Raw genomic sequence first — 25,678 nt, 5'->3', positions numbered from 1 at the left:
CACTCGGGTCTGTTTTGGTCGACATTTTGGTGCGCGCGTGTGTGTCAAAGTGCGAATTAAAAAGGGTAGCTGTCCACAGGAGTTGGCAGCGCTGTCGCCTGATGTGTTTGTGTGAATGAGAGTGCAGAGAAAGTGAGTAGGAGTTTAAAAGGGCCACCTGTCCACTGCAGTTAGAGGTGATTTTACTGGATGTGAACGCGAGAGCAAAACAATCCGAGTGTGTGTGTGCAGGTATGCTTGTCAGATAGATTTGAGGACACACACGTCTCATGTCCCCTCTTTTCTCCAAGCTTCTAGTCATCAGCTGCTGCACTGTCACACCGCAATCACATAATCGCACAAACACACCCAGGTGTGTGTGTGTGTATTTACATATCTTTGTGGGGACCAAAAGTTGGACGTTTGCTATGCTTGTGGGGACCAACTTATGGGGACAAAATTCCAGTCCCCATGAGTTTGAAGGCATTTTTCAGACTCAAAATGTGCTTTTAGTGTCAGGGTTACAATTAGGTTAGGGTTAGGTTTAGGCTGAGGGTTAGGTATAAAGCAAAGTTTGGTTTAGTTGGCTTTATTAAAGTTCTCATTGCACGGTCCATCCAGATTTCTCCTTTATAGTTCCTTCTGAGACTTAACTGGTCCTCTTCTCCTTTTCTTCCTTGGTCTTCTCTTGGTATACTTTATAAAACTGTATGATTGACAAGCTCTCACATGTTAAAAATTGTAAATATTCAGCTCCTGGGCTTATGGGAAGAGTGGTGGTTAAATTTATCTAGGATATAAAAAAACTAATAAATAACTGAAAAAATAAACAAGAACATTGTATTAACCCAAAGTAAAAGACAAATTCCTGATTAAAATGTGGAGGGGATATGGCCTCCACAAGACACTGAGTAAATTTTTTGTATTTTATTTGTGCTTTTTATAAACAATAAAATATATCAATAAACTGTGAGGTCATTCGTTATTAGTAAAAACCACACAACTCTGTTAGTTTAAAAGTTAAAACATTAAAAAACCAACAATCCATGCCTTTAGTGTCCGAGGGAACTGTCTATTTTCTTTGATGCAATACAATGTTTCTCCTTTTATTTGCAATAACATTTTAAAAAAAATAAATAAAAAAAAACCTTACCACCACTGGAATGACCTTAATTTTTTTTTTTTTTTTTTTGGGGGGGGGGCAAATTGTTACAGTTTCTTTAAGTGGAGAAGAACACAAAACTGCTCCTTCTCCCTTCTCCAATGCCACTCATTATTTGGGCACCACTGAACCTCCATAGGTTTACATGTGGCGTCAAAATTCCCCAAGGTCTATGCCAGCTTCCCTTCTTTCCACCTGTTTCTAAAAAATAAGTACACAGGGATTCTACAAGTTAAAAGCCAAGTTAATACGCTGAATATCATCTTGCTTGTCAGACCTAATACAGCTTAATGAGAATATTCATTATATTTCACCTGTTTACAGTATACCTTAAGAACCATTAAAAAAACATAAAACCATACACATGTGACGTTAAAAACATTTTATTAAAATAATAGGATGACAGGAATCTTTCAAGTGGGGACATTAAGGCCTGTCGGCTCATAAGTCCCCAATCTGTGCCATCCATCTCCCTCCGTTGACCACCAGACCTGTTGGGCGGGCAGTGTGCCCCAAGCAGAGGTTTAGAAAGCGCAAAGTCCGCGTCCCCTAACGCGGACCGGACTAGGGTTAGGGTAATGAGCTAGGGAAAGCATTATGTCAATTAGATGTTCCCACAAAGACATGAAAACACGGTTGTGTGTGTGTGTGTGTGTGTGTGTGTGTGTGTGTGTGAGTGAAATTCAGACACAACTAAAACTACCATGCATACAGTTTGTGTGCTGCAGTGCTGCATACGTGTGCATGTCTGAGTAAAGAAGATATATAATTAATTATATTTAACAGAAGCCACATAATTGGAGTAATGCTTCACTCTAATTATTGTCCATAATTGGGTTATTATGTGCATGTTAATGCGTGCAGTGATTAGAAGTAGCAAAGCAAACATTTAATTATAACAATGAAATATGTGGCACGCCACTGCGCGACTCCCAGGTCTGTCTTCACGCAGCAGCGTGAGTGCGAGCTTTTTTTATTTTGACCTGTTACAACCAAGAAGTGGGAGCAGATGGTGATGTGGATAGATGTTACACAATCTCTGTAATTGCACTTTGATAAGATTATAATTGTATGTCTAAATTTTAAGTTCCGTCCTGTTGAATTTGTAGGGACTGTACTGAGGGGCAGCCCTTTCTCTGAGAGCTTTATCAGTGCTTCTGACAAGTGTATTAAATTTTGGTTTCATATATTGGAGAGTGCAGAGATGGACTTTTATTACTTTGTGAGGTTTAGTCACAGGAGACAGTTTTTATTACCCACTAAATCTCTCTGATAGTTTATTGTAGATTAGGACAGTCCAGAATTAGACCTGCCATCTTTACAAATATTGCCATTTGTACCAATTTCCAGTGCAGTTATCAGCGCTATTACTGCTTCTGTAAAGAGTTTGTGAAATGGCATTTCTATTAAATGAAGGAAGTGAATAGTGATGAAGTTAGTGAGCCAGAAACATAAGAGGCTATTTTATTTTCTGAGACATTTTTATGTTTGCATCTTATTAATAGAACTCATTACTATTTTTCAAATTGGATAAAAGCCTGCTACACCACTGTCTCCATGGTTAGGGAAAACCACGGGCATGGCAAGCACATCACTCATGGATAAAGCGGCATGTTTAAGGTTTGTTCATGGCTAAAAGAGAGTACTGGGAGAGTACTGGGCTGTGGTTGACTCTTTTGCTGTGAGCAGAATCATTTGCAGGTCAACATGGCAAAGACCAAGGAACTGATGGTGGACTTTAGGAAGACTGGAAACCCTTGACCCCTGTTTCAGTCCAGGGGGTCAATGTGGAAGACTATAAAGACCTCAGACCCACAGACAATAAACTGGACGGGGTTAAAAACTCCACTGTGGAAGGGCCAGAGTCGTCTCTGAAGTCTTTCAACATCTGCGTCTGTTGTGGCCAGTGCCATCCTCTATGCTGCTGCATACTGGGGCAGCAGGTTGAGGGTTGCAGATGCCAACAGACTCAAACTGATCCACAAGGCCAGTAATGTTGTGGGGATGGAGCTGGACTTCCTTAGGGCCGTGTCTGAGAGGCGGATGTTGTCCAAGATAAGGACAATACTTCCCACCCACTCCATGACATGCTGGCCAGTCACAGGAGCACGCTCAATGAGAGACTGAGATTATCCATAAAGCACCACTGAACGACACAGGACATCATTCCTGCCCGTGTACAACTCCTCCATATGATTGAGCGATTTGTATATATTAGTGCTATTTCTTACATTTGTAAACTTTGTTACATATTGTATTATTTAATTAGTTTAGTCTGTTACTGTTACTGTCTTGGAGCAACTGTGACCCACATAATTTCCTTAGTGATTATTAAAGTATTCTTGGTTGGCAATGAAAACTTTGTACTTTTCATGCTCAACCTCGATCACGAACGCATTCAGGGAAAATTAATTTAATCAACTTTTAATTAATTAGATCACAATTGTTTGTCTTTGAATGCTTTTCACAGTGAAACACTGAGCAAACATTAGCTTCCATCTAAATGTCAGGAAAGAATTTTACACTGTGTCATGGTCCTGCTCTGTTTGGAGTTTCCATTTTAAAGTTTTAGTCTCTGTATCATTTCCTCTCCGTGTGTCGTTTCTTCATGCAAAGTTGACTTTTCTGTTCTGTTTTTTGTTTGATTTTTGTTTTTTTTGTGAAGTAATATAGCGAGAGAGAGAGAGAGAGAGAGAGAGAGAGATAATATTATTATTATTATGTTTCCACTCAGCTTAAACAGATATCAGTATTCTGGGCTTTTACATTTCAGAAAACACCATTATTCATTAAATGTAGTAGAAACAAGTAGATTTGCATTTTCAAGCTGTGAGTCACAATTATGTAACAATTATACCTCTACGCATTTAGTTTAATCTGTTATCACTATGAAATGAATAAATATTTTTTGTTTTTTAAATACAAATGATCACAAATATGTCCAGATAAACATAATGTTTGTGTCTGTTGGTTATTAACATGGAATGAAATAGAAACAGGCTGTTTTTCCATTTTCCACATAAGAAGCCACAAATTCAAACATATTATATTCACTTTTTTGTTTTCAAACAAAGGAGAATGTTTGTCCATAATGTAGGAATCATTTCAACTTCATACAAGGTTAGTGTGCAAATATTTGAAAATAGGAGATTATTACCAGCACGTCATTTTATTTAAAATATAGTGTAATATTGCTCAGCCAGTACCAAGGCCAGTGCCAAGCTGTTATTTCGTTACATTACATTGGTAATGTATTAATGTTACCTCTTCTCTTCTTATTATCATATTATTACCATGCTGTAATATAAAGTGCCATGACACTACGTCCAATAACAGCACAATAACAATAGTCATCTTCATGGATTAGTACCTGATGTTTCTTTTCTTTAGTTTTTCTTAACAGATTGTAGACAAACTAACTCTATAGTTGGAGCATACGCAGCATATACAATAAGCTTTAACACGCTTCATATTTGCTGTTTTTTATAGTTGGCTTGGATGTGCATGTAGGATTTTAGAGAAATTCAAACTTCTGTTTGAACGAATGCCCACAGCTGCCTTTGTTTTCCACGCTGACAGTCTTTAATCTCTGTTAACAAAGCTGACTGATAAACAAAGCCTGTTGTTTTCGAGTGGAGCTGTGATTAAACAGTAAAGGCAGACCTGCAGGTCATCGTGTGTGGACTGAGTTCATTTAGAGTTTCAGCAATGAGTCCAATTGTCCAGCAGTGGACAGCAACAAATTGTCAGTGTTCACTCAGCAACTTTAAAATATGGAACTCCTACACTCCAGAGATACTAAAGCACCTAGTGGGAGGTTTACACAGGGCAACTGCTCTGTCAACATTTGGATTATTCATATGTTAAAGTCTTTTTTTCTCCAGATCTTTTAAACTTTAAATAAAAACAAAAAATCATGTTTTGGGGAAAATTGTAAGCCAAAAATAAATCAAAACTCTTCATGTAGGAGGAAGAGCGTACAACACAAACTCTCCCTCAGACCACAGACCCACAAAATCCTTTGATTTGTCTTCCACTGACTCACATGGACGATACTGGGTTTTTATTTGGCTTAGCATCTGTACAATAAAGCTCCATTTGTACCTTCAGGCGGTCCAGTGCAGAGTGTTTAACGCCCAGAAGGACAAGTTCTCTTTATGGAGAAAATGAAATCTGAATTACACCAAATCAAAGAGAATAAACAGACACTGAACAAAAACTAGAAAAATGTTAGTAGATAAGAAACAGATATGCAATTTAAACTGCAATGACTTTGGCCTTAGGTGGTACCGAGACACGCAGCGATGACACGTTTGTCCTCAGATGGTGAAACTGAGACGAGGATTTAATGCTAGTAATTACTGGAGTAAGTCTGTGTGGAGATGGCACAGATGAAATGATATTTTTATGTCTTTTGGATCAAATGGAGGATTAGGGCTGTGTTAAGTTATTCTTCTTTTTGTGCGAGGTGCACTGAATTTTTTTAAATGTACTTTCACACACAGATGGACGGCTGGAGGGTACTCACTGGATTGAAATGAGTCTTAAGATGGTCGAGCTGAGAGCACAAGTTGTGTTTTGATATGTTTGGCATTAGATGCTGCATCCAGAAGGCCCATATTGGAGTGTGATGACTTTGGCCACGGATGGTGCAGCTGGGAGGAACACGCTGGAGCGCGATGACTTTGGCACCACGTGGTGCAGCTGGGAGGTGGTTTCTGGATGGAGATGCAGCAGCCTGTGGTCTATAGCTGCGTAATCTAAAGCCAAGACACTTCAGCATCTTTGTACACAGGGTTAGCTTAGCCATGCATACACACACGTGTGCACACACACATGTGCGCGCACACACACACACACTCCAAACCCATGCGTCTGTCATTCAGTTTTCTCCTTTGAGCTCCATTATACTGGGCTGGCTTCCACCTCCATCAGATACCCGCAGTGAGAAAACTATGCTCCTCCTCATGGCTGGAAGGACAATAATTAAGTTGTTAGTTTAATGTAGGGGTAACAGATTTTTACTATTTAGTCCAACAGTCTGGGTTTGTTTTAAGAGCGTATTGCAATGTTTGGAGCTAGTTTAAAAAGTTAGACATGTAGATGTCCTTTTATTGTAGTTTTCACTACTTTCCCATCCGCTGCTGTACAATAATGCCTTCAGGTGTGTCCGGTACTTTCTGTGTCACCCTGTTATCTGCATTTGCACAATGCTCAGTCTTTTGCAAAAACCACTGTCATTGTTGCATATTTGTCTTGTGTCTGCAGTGTGCTTTGTTTTGTTTTGTGTTTTTGCAATTTTTGCACACTTGCACTTTATGCAGTCCTCTGTTATATGTCATATGTAGCACCATGATCTTGGAGGAACGTTGTCTTGCTTCACTGTGTGCTGTAGCACTGCCCATGGTTGAAATGACAATAAAGCCACTTAACTTGACTTACATGGCGTCTTGTGAAATCAGTGGTTGGCATATGCAGTGTTGTCTGCTGGGAGATAACTGTCCCATTTTAAAAACCTATAAGGTCTGCATAATCACAGATTGGTAAACCAACAGACCTGGTTTGTGTCTTGTTTGGATCATAGACTCATAGTAAATCATAGTATCATAGTAAAAATCATAGTAATATCATGGACGTCACCACACTGATATCACCTATTGGTTAATGAAGCTTGATGCCTGGTATTGTTTTAACATGCTTGGATCTGCAAATCTAAAGACCTTGGATGCTCAGTGTCTAATCACTTGTTATTAACAAGTTATTAATCAATAACCAATCAGAGTCTGTACTATGGCCTGTGAAGCGGGGTTGGATGGAAGGATTTTTGTGTGGTTTGGTTTGAAATAAAGGTTCAAAGACACTGATGCACATCTCAGACATGGAAGCCATGTAAACGAGCTAGAATACCACACACATATGAGCCGTGGCAGCTGATTCGACAGGCACTCGATGTTTTACTGTATTTATGTATCTAAGTATGTATGAATTTATTATTATTTTTGTTATTTTTTTAAGTAAGGGCAACTGGATAAGCACATAATGCTTCAATTTGGATTACCTGCAATTTAGTGAAATAATCAGTTGAAAGAAAACGTAATAGAAACACAGCAAAGAAAATGAGCAACCAAAAACTCATTATGTGTTTGTGCTTCTGGGACACTTAGTACTAAAACCAATCAGAGGTTTTTGTTCAGGTTGCCAATCATGGCATTTAAACAGAGGCTGCTACAGTAGTGTTTTATAGCAGTAACAGTAGATGTGCATCAGATTTAGGAGAGTTACGGTGCAGTATTTTTAGAGCAAGTTTAGAAACACGAATATTACTGAACCACTGCGACTAATCCGTTTAGTTTAATAAACAGTTTCTGGCCAAAGTGTTTTGTTTTTAAACTTTCCTTCTACAAACATGAAGACCTATTATATTTCAGATTGTTGCCAATTGTTTCTTTCCCTAATGCATGAGGCTTAAAAATAGGATAGATGCAAATGCAGGAATCAGCGAACTCTGCATTAAAGTCTGTGAACCTCACAGGTAGATAATCCATGAAGCAAGTACGAAAGCAAAGGAGCAGGCAAAAACCTCCAGGATTTAAAACAGGGATTAGGCATAAGCAGTAATAATAAAAAAATATAGAGGTCACACACAAAGTGCAAAACAATTGGACAGAGAACTAATGGAAGCATGGGAGTATATACACCAGCTGAGTAATTACTGATGGGTGAACAACAGGACAGAGGACCAGCAGTAAAACAAGGGGGTCATCACCCCGTGTGTCACATTAGGCTGCTACCACTTTTGTTCTTTGAGGATCTCTATCCCCATTATTCTGATTATATCCATCCATAATTTAATCCCACCACTATTGTCTATTTTACTAAAGAAACTTATTATATATAAGAAATAAGAGAAAGGTTTTCCTTTTTACAGTTATTATTTATAGTTCCCCCTCAGTTATTCATAATAAGCAATCAGCCATTCGTGCAGCATATAACTGCAGTGATCTATAACTAATATTCTTATGTATAATATATATTATAAAAGCTATTAATGATAAAGAAAGTTATATCTCATAAGTCAAATTTTAAAAGGAAGAAAGGTTTGTTAATTAAGAAATTTGCTATCTTCCTTATAACTAATGAAGTCTTTCTATAGGAAGATATAATACAGAGAGATGCAGCAGGCCTTGTGAAGAATTTAAGGACACATTTATTCTTTCTTTGCTTTTACCCCAGACGGTACATTTCTAGCTTTAATTGTCATGCAAAGGATTACAAATAGTAAATAACAATAACAGGGACCAAGACATCCCAGAAGAAGCACTTTAAACTACGCTCAGGCCCTCTGGGTGCTGGGTTTGCAGCCTGGAGATCCACATCCTCTCCTGCCTCTTCCTCTGGCCCTCCATCCACGTCGCACAGGCTTGAAGTCCCGTTATGCTAAAGTACTGCAGTGGGTGTATTTGAAAGTGCAAGACCAACGGACTGTTCAGTCTGTTTTCCCCAACACTATAAATGTGTTGTTTTAGGCTGTCTAGTAGTGTTTGTCCCGTCTCTCCTACATACATACGGTGGCATTTTTCACATAAAATACAATAAATAATGTTTTTCATGTTCAATGTCATCTTTTGTAAAATGGGTGCTCCGACTCGTCCATGGGGGTTATATATAAACTGTTTTGGTTTAAATGCCCAGTGGTTTGATCTCACCAGTCCTGTTCTACCTGACTGTTCAGGTAATTTAGCTCTGACAAGCATGTCCTTTAAATTCTTGTTCCTCCTATGAGCCGAGATTACCCTATACTTTTGGGATGGTCTCAAATCCGAGGTATACTTATTAAAGTTTGATTTTAACTGATGTTGCAACGGTAAGTAGGGACGGGAAGAGGTAGTAACCAGCGGCATAAGTCTGCTCGGGTCCTCCAATTGGGTTTGATTCTGAGCCACATCTTTATTTGGCTCATCTAGAATCCCACCTGCACTTGTTATTTTCGAGTTAAGCATCGTGAGCGTACTGCTTTTAATTGTTTTAAGGAATCCCCCCTATTTCTAAGACTCCAAGATGTGCTAAAAGACTCCAGAAGATCTGAGTCATGCAAGGAAATTCTATAGAATGTAATAATTTGAGATTTTATAATGCCTTTAAACGTGTGTTTCGGATGATAGCTGCACTTATGTAGAAGAGCATGGGAATCTGTGGGTTTGAAATAAACCTTGGTAGAAATCTTTTTCGTATTTGAATCCAATTGTTCCAGGAACACAGTTGTATCCATAAAGTTTACGTGTCAAGAATGTAATTCATACCTTAATAGTGGGATGATGGTTGTTTAAAACATCAATGAATTTGCAAAACGTTTCCTCACCATGAGACCATGCTTCTATGATGTCATCCAAAAACCTGAGATAAAAAGTTGTTTTTTGGGGGCATTTAGCCAGAGCCCCCCGTTCCCACTGACTCAAGTAGAAATTCGCATATGAGGGGGCTTACCTATGCCCCATTGCTGTGCCCTCCACCTGTAGATACGGTCTACCTGAGAACTCAAAACACTTTAAATAAATTTCCAATAATTATAAAAGTTCCTCATCCGGCCTCTTAGGGTCCCGATGCTCCTCCAGAATAGTTTTTTATTGTTTTTAGCCTTAGTTCTGTATTGATGTTCGTGTACAGGCTGTCAATATCTATTGTGAATAAATGTGTGTTTGTCCGGAGTCTCATTGGTTTGATTAGTTCTAGAAAACGATACGTATCTTTCAAATAACTGGCGCGTTTGCAGGAGAGGGTCCCAAGAATCGATCCATATAAAGGGAGATGTTGTAGGTCGCACTGCTGCAGTCGGACACTATCGGTCTTCCAGGTGGAATCATGTGTGATATCGTCCAGGTCTGTGGATCTTTGTGAATTTTGGGGAGGAGGTAAAATTGTCTATTTTGGGGGTCTTCCAGTCTGTTTTGCGGTAATATATTTCCTACTGTATAGTTTTTCCACAATAACGCGAGTCCGAATTTATGTATTTTTCTGAATACTGTCCTTAATAGGTTTATAGCACTTTGTATTAGCCAATTGCCTGTTAGCTTCCAGTATATATTGTTGTTTGTCCATAATTACAATTTTTGAGCTTTTATCGACGGATTTAAAGATTATATTCCTATTATTACAGCGTTCCCTCGCCACCTCCATCTCTCCCCTCTTAGTGCCATTTATAGGCTCCACCCAAGGTTGAAACTGAGCCATGCCACGCAGATCAGCTCGGATCAGTCTCCTCACTCTCCCGTATTGGTGTTTAGTGAAGCCATAAAGAGCCAAGAACATAGATGGGTCAAATTTGGCCGGAGCTTTAAGGGGAAACTTGGGCTGGTTCATATTCATTAAAGAAGATCTGGGCCAGCATGAGGAAAAAACATTTTAACAACTGTCCAAACACAGTAAAGAGAAATGTTGACAAATGTGAATGGAAATGAATTGTGATGTCACACCAAGGATGGATGGATGGTATCTATAGAGAGACAAAAAAAACCAAAAACAGAGAATTGGGTAATACTGGGAATACTTGTGTTTGAGGGATTAGTTTGGTGAAAATGAGGTGACAGACAGTTCATGCTCTGCTCTGTTGTACTTTAGCACAATTACACATTTTGAATTGTGCAGAAAAGCAACAAAAGCTAAACTAGTTTTAAATGTGACTTTTCTCTTCAAACTTTAAAGAAAATGTGAAGAAGGGAAAAATGACTCACAAGAGTAGAGTAGCAAGGACTGAAAAGATCCATCACAAGCAGGAGAGGAGAAAGTGTCTTAAAAATGACTGAGGAACATATCGCAGTTTGGAGAAGAAGCAAGGCTGAAGATGAAGTTCAAAAGAGAAGGTTGTATAAGGACACAGTGTGGCTGCTGCGGGTGTGTAAGCAGATAATGGCGGACGGACCTGTGGGGGTGAACGTGCTAGTAAAAACAGCACCGACCATCTTCATCCCCAGTGCCTCTAAAACAACTTCACACTATCTGCTGTCTGCCTGATTCCATTTACACTGGAGCATCACACCCTTTACAGAGTGCCATTAAGCACCAGTGAAGCCAAAACAGGTCTGTGATGGTATCACACATACTTCTGTCCCAGGATGTAAACTCTAACTAATACCATGCGATGCTGGTGTCTTTTCCAGGCTGCATGGTGTTGTAGTTGTTAAGTATTGTTGTCTAATAAAGGAAAATCCTGCCTTCCCATGTAGAGTTTGTATGGTGTCTTTTGCCTGAGTGGGTTTCCTCCTTTCACACTACAAAGCCATACAGTTAGTTTCATTTAGATAACCTTGTGTTTTTATAGTTTAACTTAAAGCACGTCTTTAATAAATGGCTGTCCAAAGATTATCCTATGAAGAGTATTCTATATATTCTATAAAGCAAAGTCCACAAAGCAAAAGGCAACTGAATCCAGGTAAACCAGGGAACGCATGAAGGCAGGGGCTCAAGATCAGCTGCAGGAAATAAGATACCTGTGAAACTAATCGGTGATATTGAGAAGAGGAAGAAAACTAAATACTTCCCTGTATAACCTGAGCGAGTGGTTAGGCTTCATTGCTGGGATTAAGTTAGTCTCATTCCCATTGAGTGTTGGCCTTTTTCAGGGCTGCTCTTTTTCACTGATCCTTATTTTTAATTATAATTTTTATGGACATTTTTACAGGTGGTCAAGTGACCGAAAGCTTTCATTTTGATGGCCTCAGGCGCTCGTCTCTGCCTTTTGCAGATGATGTGGTCCTGTTGGCTTCTTCAGGCGGTGGCTTGTTCATTTACTGGTTGATCTACATCCTTACTTTCTTCTGTATTCATGAGCTCTGAGTAGTGACTGAAAAAACAAGATCACAGATACAAGGGTGGCTGGCCTCTCCCATCTGAGTAGGAGACTCCTGGGGAGGTGTTCTGGGCATATCCTACTAGGAGGAAACCCTGGGGTACATGCAGGACACACTGGAGAGATTATGTCTCTTGGCTGGCCTGGGAACAGCTCCAACAGATGGGCTACAGCAGGTGGCTTGGGAAAAGAAGGTCTGGGCTTCTCTGATTAAGCTGCTCAGACCCAGTCGAGGATATGTGGGCAGGGATGGATGGATGAATTAAATCATTATAGAATTAAACAGCGATAGGAAGTTTTGCATTTTGTATTCAAAATGCTGAGAACATAAGGGAGGGCTAGTTCCAGCTGTATAATACGGTAATAGTACCCTAATATTTATTTAAGCACCAACTAATATGACCTAAAGGGTTTCAGGCATACATGTATTAAAATCAATATAAACCAGTTGTTTGTTTGTTTTTCATTTAATATCATGATAATGTCTGATAGTGATGTCATTGACATGACAGTAGACTCTAATAATTTGATTTGTGAATACCTAATCAAACCTTACTTTGACTTTAGTTTTTATCATGTGAGTAGTTACAGGAATTCATACAGGTGAGGGGACACACATGAGAGGGGAGGGAGGGGGAGAGATGAAGATCAGCTACAGCCGAAAAACCATATGCAAGGACATCAAGCCCCCTGAGGGATGGGGCGGAGTTCATTACGAGTTCAGGGTCATAGCTCGGTCAGAGCTCCGGCTGGGACATCATTTTGATGTCTGTGCAAGAATGAGTAGAGTAGCAGCACATCCCTGTGGCCATGTACTCTTTTCTAAACACTAAATAAATGATCACATATGTGGTTGTTTTAATATAAATATATTTTCTTTGTAGCAAAAGGACCCAAGGATGGAAATATAGAAATCATGCTTTGACAGTTAATACAAAGGCTCTGATGAAATTTGCTCCTTGGTGGTGATAATTTTGTGACCAACTGACCTAGACTGAAGGGTTCAGGGTTTCGTTTTAAATCGCTGTAATTCTGTGCACAGTTTTGAATAATGCGAGGATATCATGCTGTTTCTGAAATGTTAATTTGACAGAGTTTATTTTTAATGGAAACAAACACCTAAGCGAGGGCTCAGATATTCTCTTGGCTGATGCTTGCTGAGCCGAATTTCACATTTCATTTCCCGAAGCATTTTTTGGCAGTTTTATGTTTGCAGCAGCACCTTGCTTCACATTAACGTAGCCAAACATTCACACCTGCCGCAGAGATTTGTTGGCCACTGAAAGTTTGCTATAACCAGAATATGGCTGGCTCCTCTGTAGCCCAGTAATTACAACTGAGGTTCATTATTTGGTGTTGGATTCAGTTATTAAGGTATTACTGGAGTTAAAAAGTTAAAGATTGCATTTAAATGGTGATTTTAGAAAATAACCCAAGAATTTGCCTGGAAATCCTTCGTAAACAGATGGCTGTGTAATAAGGGGAGATGCCAAATAGATGTCTGTCTTCAGTAAACATCCTTCTTGATGTTTTGCTCCAACAGTGCATCGATTCCTGGCTGATCAGCTGTGATTTGTTCTGCACATATTTCTGATATTTTCTGTTTCTAGTGTTACACAGTAAAGAGCGGTATTTAGCTCATCGCTCAAAAAAGGTGGTAAATAATCTCTTATCAAAGTTTGGCATGTAATGCAGTTATAATATTAGCTTAGGTGTTTTCCATTCAGATGAATTTGTTCAGACTGGTATTGTGCACAGGCGACAGTCCGAAACGATATGTTCGATTTATGTAAAATGAAAGCCGTTTAAAGAATCAATGAAAAGATTCAGAGATGGTAATAAAACATTAACACTGACAAATGAAGAAATGCCGAGTGTCGTTGACCCTGGGATTTTGCCTGACTTTCGAGTTTTTGTTTTAATTTGTGGATTCCTGTGCTGTTGGTGTTTGGCCTTGTTTTTGAGGATTTTTAATTCTCTTTGTGTATCACATATTTAATGGTGAGTTTCTTCATGATTAAGGTCTCAGTTTAGTCTTTATATTTGGTAATTTTTGTTTTGCTACCTTTTGCAAAGTAGTTTCTGTTTGAGGTTATAATTAAGGTTTAAATCTAATTTCTTGAATTTCATTTTTCCGTTCCTCGCTGTGCCTCCTCTTTCTTGTCTCCATATTAGGTTTTCCCATTATGCTTCTTCCTGGTTTATGTTGCTAGCTGTTGTCTTGGTTTTACTTGTGAACCCTGATTAGTTTCCCATCTGTTTGCTCGCCTCTCATTGGCTCTTGTATATTTAAACTCTCACTTTACTTCTGTTCTTTGTCTCATTGTACTGTTTAGTCTTCCTGCCTGGCTCCTGTATCATATTCCTAGTGTTTGTAGTGATCATCGTGTTCCTCATGCCTTGTTTAATTTTGCCTACCATAAACATCTCAGTTGTGTCTTTGCATTTGGCCCCACACGCCTTCACCAATGCTCCACTGAAGGATTATGTTTCATATCAACAAACTGCTGAGCCATCACTTTGCATCGCATGGCTCCTTATGTGGTACTAGTAACAAACTATATTGTAGGAAATGTACATGCAAGTCAAATCACAGACAAAATTTTCAGCTTACAAAATTAACTGGGATTTGGCACTTCACTGGTTTGTGTGTGGAAAAGTCAAATCCTGCCTCCAGTGATGCCTTAAAGGCCTTCTGGGCTGATCCACTGCACAGTAATTGTGATCATAATGCTGTGCTTTCTTCACCCAATCAACTCTGAAAAAGAGATCATTTGTTTTAAAGTAAAGATTATTTTAGATCTACACACCTGTGTTGTTTGAATACACGAATCCTTTATCGCAAACTGGGAATTTGTGGGGTTGTGTGATTTTGTGTCACATTTTTTGTTAGATTTTTGTAACCTTGCTACACACAGCTGTATATATTCGAGTGCAAAAAAGCAAAGAAAAGAAAATAACCCAAAACAAAACGTCCCCAACACCAAAAAAAACAAACAAAAAAACCCCAAAACCCACTCATACCTAAAAAAAACAAAAAAAACAAAAATGGTGCTATTACCAATTCCACATTGATTTTATGTGAAAGTAAGTTAACATTTACTCCAATAAACAGACTATGTTACATAAAAGTTCATATCAGGCCAACAGCAAAGCTAATAGCCTGTGTAAAGATGACAACAGAAGCCCCGAGGATAAAAACGTCTGGGCAGCACAGCAAGTTTCTGAACCTTCTCTCCATTTTAAACTATATCTTTCTATTTCCAGTGATATTGTACTGCGCTAACAGTTTAATCCCAGACATTTTATATGTTAATTTGGGGTCAATGACTTTTTATATTACTGTTTTCCTACCCAAAGAGAAAGCACGACAAATGTTAATAAAGGCCAATAATGGTCGGTCACATCAAACACGACCAAAGTTTCAAATATCGAGGTCAGCGTATGTACAAGTAATCCCTGTGAACCAAAAGCTCAGACCTCTCTTCAGTTTGAATGCTGTACAAAGAAAGTCTCCTTAATACGGTCATCTCAGGGCAGCTGGTCAGTTCTTTTGTTTGTGAGGGACAGAAAATCAGTTAGCTGGGAAGCACAGTATAAGATCAGTCATGCAAAGCTACACTAGTGAAGAGAAAATATAGAAATGAGAATAATAGGTCAACATGAATGTAAGTCAGAAGCAGTGCATTGTCTGAATTCGATTGAGACAAACACATCAAGTATAAACTGTATATACATTTATTGGGCAAATATGTTATCAAGGAGAAGAAAGATGACAGTAGGTACGACAGTCTCCTAACTTTCACAGAGAAGGGTTTGTACCGACTTCGATGGTTCCACTGTTTTCCAAACGAGCAGCCAGGATGTCCTTGACGTGTAGTATGCAAACAGAAGGCAGTCAGTTCAGCGCTCTCCAAAAAGGTTCAGCAGTCCTGACCTCTCATAACTGGAACAACCCCAACCATCTCATTTTCACTGAATAAGCTTTGTTCCTACCACACAACCCTCAGTTTATGGCGGAAAATAACCTCCTACCCTGGAAATCTTTAGATACTGAGTTTCATTTGTAAAAGAACTCCAGAAGATCAGCATTCTCAAACTTTAGCTAACAGGAGCCAAACACTATACTGTAGTGACTCATATTATTGAGCAGATTTGCCTAATAACAGCTGTGGAGAGAGGTGGCGAGTTCATCCTGGGTAAGACTTGTGGCTGTGTGGGAGAGAAAATTGTGGGGACACAAACAACATTTTCATAATTGTGCTTCTTGTAGCTTTAGGGATGTGGGACAAAGAGGGAAAAGAACATTAGCTGTAACAGCTGGAGACTAAGTTCATATAAGACACCCAATTAACATGAGATCCTCCAGAATTCCAAACCCCCAAGACCTGCCCGGATGGGAGCCTCATTTTTGTCCTGTCCTGCAACGACAGAGGTGACGGCAAAGAAGTCAAAGTTCAAAGTTGTTATAATTGTCAGTTTTCTAAATAAGAGTCAAGTTTAAAAAATAAATATTTAAAAAATCTGAGGAATCTGATTTTAGCTCTACTGTTAACATTTAGTCACACAAAGGATGATTTCAAAGAGAATGCCAGTGGAGAAAAGTAGCTACTGTAGCACCAGCTAGCAACAACTGTGAGACCATGTAGACTTATTCAACAGATGAATATATGGAGTGTATATTAATACTACTACTACTAATTATTATTATTATTATTATATAAATAAATAAAGTAAAACAGATAAACAGGCACAGTCTCAGTCACAGTCTAGAACATACTTATGTATTTTTCCAAGGTTCAATCATCATCTTAAGTGATATCTTGTGAATAATTGTTTTGACTGTTGTAGCCTGGATCAGTTTCCCTCCACCTTTACTTATAGCATTAACTAATAACACAGACACTGACTGACTGAGATTTATAAGTGAATCAGTAAAAAAAAGGTTGTCAAAGCTTTATGGGATATGTATAAAAAATGGAAACATTTTGTTTAGCAAACAGATTATTGTTGCAGATTATTTGTGACCGATTAGATCGATGTATAAAGAACTTTTCATGGAGTCTCCATTTAATTAATGGTTGAATGGTTTTAATAGTTATATATTAATAATAAGAAATATAATAAGAAATGAACAGTTTGAATTTATTCTATTTTTATTAGTAGCCTAAAACAAACTTTTAACATGCTCTAGGTGTTTTTTCCAAGAGTAAGAAACCCCTAAATGGCACACATTTAGCTGCATCATTCTTTTATTCTGTCCCTCTCTCGTTCATCGTTGTACCTGATCAGCCTCAAAGGGAACTTTTCTAATAATAACTGCAGGAAGTCTTTGGCTTGTTCATTTCCAAACAAGATTAAGAGTGCTCATCATTCCAGTTTGCTGCAGTATTACTGATGAAGCTGGTAATGGCAGAACAAAACAATCCTTCAGGTGAACCGAAAGCTGTCTGTGGCTCCTGATGGCCCGCTGCACTGCTGCTTGAGCACATCACTTTGCTCCAGATTACTGGAGGCTGCTACCAGCTGCTTTATGCACTGAACCACTGCAGAGCCCCAGAGCCTTACAATCTATGACATTTAAGCCCATAAATGCTCTGTTTTTGTAATAAATCCAGCTGGGGGGAAAAAGTAAAAATGATCATAAATGCAAAACCCTGGAACTGAAAAAATCTCCAGTTTCTTCTGTCATTAACAACAAACATGACTTAAATAAATGCAGTGAGCAGGTTCCTTTAATCTCCAGTCATGTGTGTTACACATTGAAATGACTTTTTAGGTTAAAGTACAGAGTATTTAAGTGCTCACAGCTGTTTTTGGTGATCATAACAGTTTGCTGCAGAACGAAATGCAATGCTAACAGTTTGAGAACTATACCCACACAGCAAAATGTGTATGGCCCGATCCGGCCCACACAATGTGCTTACACATGGCCCACATACCACAAAGAATGACGGCCCTTTGGTTAAATTAAAGCACTACAACAGTTTAAAGTTATCGATTGTTGTGGCATCGCAAAAAAGGCTCTTCTGCTGACTGACAGCAGTAATGACAGCAAAGGAAACGCATTTGAGACTTTGCTCACAAATTAGAAACGTTATACTTTAATACAGCAGATAGCAAACTGAATTATGCCATTAATTAGTTAATGAAATCTGCTTGTGAAGTTATGAGATGAGGGCTTTTATTATTGTCATCCTTGTTTTTGTTAAACCAGATGCAATGTCTGACTGAAACCACACACTCAGTGGGTGGACACTTCTCAGTCATTATTCTTTATCCAGTCTCTATATCCTGGAAAGTGCTTCTTCCTCACACCTAGAATGAGTGAGGTCGGGACAATGGCCTGGAAATCTGGGAATGTTCCACCAGTGGTCATTCAGAAGAATGCAAGTTTAAGACACTTCCATGTTGTTTTCACTTTTCAGACCAGGAATCTCCATTTTTTTTTTTTTTATCATGTCTATGCTCCAACCATAACTTATGAGAGAACTATAATTCATTTAGATTCAGTCACATAATGCCACAGTTTAGGACGTCAAATCTTCAAATTAGTGTTAAGAGACAAAACATTTCAAATTCAAGTACTCCAACTGAGTATGCAGGAAAATAAATGAATAAAAACAAGCAAACAAATAAATCTTAGTTTTTCTGCCAGAAGACATTTCTGATATTGTTGTCCTGCTGCTCCCAGCCAGGCTTCTGATGTAGGTGCAGTGCTGTCTCATCTCCCTCACCACAATGGCGTTTTCCTTCTGAAAATACTGCAGCTGGTAAAATATGCAAAAAAGCAACTGATAAAAAAAACTGTAAAAAAACAAACCCTAAGTATGTAACCAAACAGCAACAAAGACACAAACACAAACAAAAAGAAACAAAAAGCAACGTAAAATCAAATACAGAATTCTATAGCATATCCTCCTGAGAACCAACCTACTCATTTATGTCCTCTGTAATGGACATTTGTTTTGACTTATTTGAGCAATAGAGGACATCCTGACCTTTCCATTGATGTGTTTGGTTGGCCCTCTTTTAGCTCCAAAGAGGCAGGAAATCACAAAAAAAAAATAACTGAAAGATCATCAAAATATGGTTTCTCTGACCTTAATGGAATAAGAAAGGAACAAAAAGTCCAATAAAATGGGAACACTTGCATTTCAGATCAATGCCAGTAAAACCAAGGAGCTGGTGGTAGACTTCCGCAGGCACAAACATCCTCCACTGCAACCACTGAACATCCAAGGTATGGACATCGAGGCTGTGGACAGCTACAGGTACCTTGGTGTTCATCTGAACAGCAAACTGGACTGGACTCATAACTCAGACGCCCTCTACAGGAAAGGGCAGAGCAGGCTGTACCTGCTGCGGAGACTCAGGTCGTTTGGAGTAGAGGGCCCACTCCTGAAGACCTTCTATGACTCTGTGGTGGCCTCAGCCATCTTTTACGGTGTGGTCTGCTGGGGCGGCAACATCTCTGCTGGGGACAGGAAGAGACTGAACAGGCTGATCCGCAGGGCCAGCTCTGTTCTGGGATGCCCTCTGGACCCAGTGGATTTGGTGAGTGACAGGAGAATGGTGGCTAAGCTGTCATCCCTGTTGGACAACATCTCCCACCCCATGCAGGAGACTGTGACAGCACTGAGCAGCTCCTTCAGTGGGAGACTGCGGCACCCACGGTGTGGGACGGAGAGATTTCGCAGGTCTTTCCTCCCCACTGCTGTCAGACTCCACAACAAAGACTTTTGCAGCTGATCAAACACACAAACCCACACATGTGCAATAAGACTGCTATATGTGCAATTCTTCTTCTGACGAAGTTGTATTTTTGTATTTTCCTACTCAGTTGTATATAGTATTTGTATTTCCATTTTATTCTATTGTATATAGTATTTTATTTTATTTTATTTTATTACTTTCCAGTGTTTTCTAATTTCTGCTACATAACTTTGCACTTTGCTGTAACAAAACAAATTTCCCACCTGTGGGACTAATAAAGGTGATCTTATCTTATCTTATTTCGGCTCCTCTGGCATTCACTCTTTGCATCAAAATATGTAGAGTGGCTACAGTCCAGATGACAGGGCCGTGCTTTCTCTCACTCATCTTTGGTGGCAGATTGACGCAAGCGCCATGATGCTGCTCATTTTTCCCTTTTAACATATGTTGTGACCAGAATTTCCTGCACTTTCTACATCTCACTGTCTGAAATACACAACATAAGCATCACTTTAACACTTTTTGCTTGTTAGAATAATTAAGCACAGTGCTGAGCACTGGGACACAATGGGCACCTCTGCAGTGAACACAGATTTAAAGCACTCCCCACCGCTCACAGAAACAACTGAAAAGAATTGAGAAGAAATATATTGATTACAGAAATAATACAGAACGGCCGCCTCATGATTTAAGGCATTGTTACATTTCTACAACAGATGTTTCTACAGAGTCTTACGGTATAAAAATTATTAGATAATAAAGAGAAAATTATTTTTGAAAGAATTACCATGTCTAACAAGTGCAGATCTTTGTGAAGTGAGTTTTTGTAAAGCAGGCTTTAAGTTTAAAGACTAAAAATAATCATTTAAACTTTGCTGCTTCACAATCAGTTTCTATTGGAAATCTTTTGATTATCTGAGGACTGAAGTTGTTGAGATTCAGTTAAACATTTTATGATGCTCAGTGTTCTAGTCTGACAGTAAAATCACTTATGTAACAGATTCATCCATCAGTCCTAACAGCAAACTTTAAAACATTTAAACAGAAATCGTTTTAAAAACAGAAACTATTATTTTCAATTCTTTGTCTTTCATGATAAAAAGTGACCACTGCATGAGAACCATGTTCTTCAGCCTATTACACAAATTTCACTCTTGAATTCACAATATTTTGTTGCATAGTATTATATGCCTAAATCATATAATACAGATACTCTCCTATTCTGGAGCCAAAAGGATGTCTGCAAGGAAAATGACATCGTCTGCTCTCCCTTTGTCTGGCTGAGCAAGATTTCAAATATACTACATTGGGAAGATAAGTTCAGAGATACCTCTCGATGTTGAGCTCAGGGTGTGTAGGGGCTGTACCATCTGTTACAGGTCCACAGACTGGTTCTCGTCGCTAAAAATAGTGCTGTATGTCACTCACTGTTAGGTTGGCAAGCTGGTTGTTGTCATGCTGCAGAATGAGTTTTTAGGGTTGATTAAATGCTTCCCATATGGATAAGACCAACAAATCTATTGTTCATAAAGACCTTAAGCTGCACTACATATAAAATAAGAGATGATTTTATGTGATAGTTTAATGAAAGAGGGGCGAAAAAATCAATAAAGATTTTAATAAAGCCTTTTCACGTGTTTTAAAGAACAAGAAAAATCAAGGGAACTCCAGGCCTCGAGGGCCGGTGTCCTGCAGGTTTTAGATCTCACCCTGGGTCAACACACTTGAATCACATGATTAGTTCATTACCAGGCCTCTGGAGAACTTCGAGACATGTTGATGAGGTCATTTAGCCATTTAAATCAGCTGTGATGGATCAAGGACACATCTAAAACCTGCAGGACACCGGCCCTCGAGGCCTGGAGTTCCCCAGACCTGCTATAAATGATTTGATATGTCTTTGTTGTCTTCATAATTAAAGTCTTAAATACCTTTTCTGTCCTTTTCCTCTTCCAAAACATTTCCCAGGCAACATTCGGTCACAGGACTCAGACATACAGATGATGGGAACCAATCCAGAATCCAGCTGAGCCAGTTATTGATAATAATAATATTTTGAGCACTTACTTTTAAGCTGTTTTGACTTATTTTAAGTCAAAATTTATCAGCAAGGCATCTGCTGTAAGGATAGAATCAAATAAAAGAAAAATAAAAGTGTATTTGAGTAGGAGAGAGACTTTAGGGCAAAGCGGAGCCTGAGTGAGGGACGAGAGGGACGAGCTTTGACACGAGCTGTCAGGTTTGATGATGTGATGAGCTGCAAAGCAGAGGGAGAGATGAGCCGGCAGTTCGATTCCCTGTCAGGACTCAGGGATTCTGCCAGGGCAAGATAACTACAAACACACACACACCCTGAGCTGCTGCACAAAAAGAAAGAAAAGTCAGATTTGTTGACAACACACACACACACACACACACACACACACACACACATATATAATTATCCCAAAAGGATCAATGAAGTGTCGTCTTAACATAAACACACACTTAAAATGCACAAGTGCTTTATTGTGAGCATGAAGGAAAAATAAGCCACAGTGTGTTTACCTTTAACAGAATGAGTGGACTAAGAAAATCTAATATTAAGTCTCAGATGTGTTGGAGGCCCCTGGTGGTCGGGAGGTACAACAGGTCCTTTGCTACTTGGACGGTTGGCGGTTCGATCCCCTGCTGATCCAGTCTGCATGACAAACATTCTTGGGCCAAACATAATAACATTCTTCCCTATCCTGACTTCTCACCCCAACCGGTCGCAGCAGATGGCCCCGCCCCTCCCTGAGCCTGGTTCTGCCGGAGGTTTCTTCCTGTTAAAAGGGAGTTTTTCCTTCCCACTGTCGCCAAAGTGCTTGCTCATAGGGGGTCATATGACTGTTGAGTTTTTCTCTGTAGTTATTATTGTATGGTCTACCTTACAATATAAAGTGCCTTGAAGCGACTACTGTTGTCATTTGGTGTTGTTTAAATAAAACTTAATTGAATTGAACCCCAGTGTTAGAAAGTCCTTCTATGAATAAGACGTGTTGTATTAAGTTCTTTAAAGGCTCAGGTGGAGTAAGTACTATATGGACTGGTTCTTGTAAAGTGCTTTATTAGAACAAATCCATTTACTAGACACCAAAGATCACTATTCATCCATATTACGAGATAAGCTCACTCCTCCACGGTAACAGTTTATGGTAAACTGTCAAAGTGGAGGCTGTTGATATTAAGCATGGCCAAAATTTCAAATAATGAGATTAGTGTGGGCTCATTATTTGAAAATGGTGGCATAGAGCGGTGCAGCAGCTTCACTAGCTCCTGGTATTAGTCTCAGTCTTAATAGGTCAATTTAGCTGCCGGGACATTGGGAGATAAGGAACTACGTAAACATTTTTTTTAAAAAAGAAAAAAGTAAACTTGGCTGAATGCTGGCTGACTCAGTATTTCAAATTAAGGGACTACCTGTATTCCAAGCAGACCAGAATCATCAGTGATGACTGTGCATTTACATCAATAATGGCTGGTGCACTAAGTTCATGGCTATGTTTACCATGGGTGTTTAAATCCCTGCATCATAAGTCCAGGAAGACCACTGCCCCTTCCAAGCTCATTCTCCACCCAGTGAGCTGCCCCTCAGCATCACAGCAGCAGAGGTAAGTTGTTCTCTGAAGAGGATTAATCCTTGAAACGCTGGATGGGAACCCTCCCCAGATGGCATCCCAGGTAGGGCACTAAAGGTCTGCTCACACCAGCTCTCTGAGTTGTTGACAGATATATTCAACAGCGTTCCCACATACCTCAAAACTGCCATCAATATTCCTGTGCCAAAGAGGGAATGATTACTCCCCAGTGGCTCTTCTGCAGTCATGATGTGCTTTGAAATGGTTGTAATAGCAGACATAAAAAAGGCCATCGATCTCACAGACCTCGATCAGTATGCAAACGGGAAGAACTGCTTCACAGGGTGGTTCTTCTGGCACTCACTCATGGAATTAAGCAGCTCCTACTTTAGACTAAAGCATCATTCTAAAGACACCAGTAAATAAACTGGCTCTGCTAGGACGACTATCCACACCGGATTTTAGACTTTCTGACAAACAGATCCCAAATTGTGAGAATTCATATCTCTTCCTCCATAAAATACTGGTCACAGGGATGCTTCATAAGCGCCTTCATCCACATGCTGTCGTATGTGAAACAACCCTTTCATCAACACAAGCCAAAAAAACGATGCGGTTGTGGGCAGCAGCTGCACCCCACCTGCATCGGGTGCCTATGAGCATCCCCGGGTACTTGAAGTGGGTAATAATAAGAAGGCACACCAACCTGAAGCTACAGCAAGATGGTACATCAGCATCTTTACTTCTTCCAAAGGCTGAAGGAAGCTGGATTGGGTCCCTCAGTCCTCGCCTCCTTCTACAGGTGTGTTGTGGAAAGCCTCACCTGCACCGTGCAGCACTGCAGCTGCTTGGTTCCACCATCAGCAGCATTTAGCCTAGCAGGTGTATTGAGGAAGCGTCTGCATCATGAACGATGTCATACACCTCACACATGGCCTGCTTGTCCCTCACCTGTCAGGCAGAAGGTTTTGCAGCTTCCAAGTAAAAGCCACCAGACAGCCTTTTATCAGCTTTAAGACTGTTCGACTATAAAACAAAAACCTCACTGTAAAGTGAGTGTGGGTGAACTGAGGGGCTCCGATATAGATTATTTTAAGCTGTACATTCAAAGCTACTCTAGTCTAAAGGTCCAAGAATAAAAATGCTGCACAGATATGAACCCCAAACTAGAAGAGAGATGATAAGAAACAATGTCATGTCTAAACATGTTGGTGAACCTCATGCCTTGGTTTTAAAGGCTTTCGAGGTAAATCTGAATCACCAGCCACATAACTTGGCTTTCAGCCACCACACGACACAGCGGTTTCTTCAGCGTTGCCATAAAGATGTTGGAGGGGAGTGGTTGCAACTGCTGACTTTATATAATCTGCAGATTTTCCCGCCGTTGGTCTAAAAAGACTTGCCCACTGTGCACAACCCCTGAGCTTACTGAGCTGAGACGGAAGCAGGGAACAGTTGGAACAGATGACTCAGCGTGTTTGCTATTACAGTGGAAGATGAGAAGGTTTAGGCTTGTTTCATTACCACGTGATCATAAATGCTTCATAGATAAAAACTATTTTGATGGATGACCTGGTTTCTGTCAGTCTTTAAAACAATTATATGAAAACTCAGATATGTATTTCTTTTCTTTTCATTTCATTGCTGCTGATATTTTTGTGTGTTGTGGCCATTTATTGTTAGTAGTTCTGCAGCAATCCTAGGAGGATTGCACATAAAGCTATTGGCTGTTAGTTGAAATATAACCAGCAGATAAACTGCTGCACATGCAACAAAGTATCCTATCTTCCACTATATCTGTTTACTAAATGAAGAGTCAAAGACTTCATGTTGTCTTCAAGCAGTTTCCCAGAGAAACTGTGAACAGTGTTTCTGTGTAGCTTGGCACACACTCTGCTGTTAAAAATCCATTTCCAGATTAATGAATTAGTCAATCCTGTTCTCTGTGTGATGGGGCTAACCAACTCACTTGGCAAATAAAAGGCATTCACTTCCTGTTTTCAGGTTTCTGTATTATCTAGACACCCCTTTCTCCCTCTTTTCTGTATTTTTATTTATTTATTTCTTCGACGTCTGTCGTTCTTCCCTCTGTTGCCATCGCAACACGTTCACCAAGAGGCATCATGGGCTCAGTCAGACTCTTTAATCTGTGTTTAAATGGAGGCTCCCAGTTAACAAAATTAAAAGAATTATCCAGAGGGCAGCTAATAGCTGAGATATTCTGTCCATTTGAATATGCTTCTTGTGGTACTTGATGGGCCGAGCACTTCAGTGAATTGGGTAAATGAAGCTAATAAGTAGAAGTGTGAAAATGTAAAATTAATCTTCAGACACAAGCTGTGAATTCTCACTACACGTCCTGTTTTCATATGCAAATGA

The sequence above is a fragment of the Oreochromis niloticus genome, linkage group LG14 (assembly GCF_001858045.2).
Source record: "Oreochromis niloticus isolate F11D_XX linkage group LG14, O_niloticus_UMD_NMBU, whole genome shotgun sequence".
Classification (NCBI taxonomy): Eukaryota; Metazoa; Chordata; class Actinopteri; order Cichliformes; family Cichlidae; genus Oreochromis; species Oreochromis niloticus.
The sequence above is the reverse complement of the archived record's forward strand: the minus strand, read 5'-3'. Positions refer to the sequence as shown.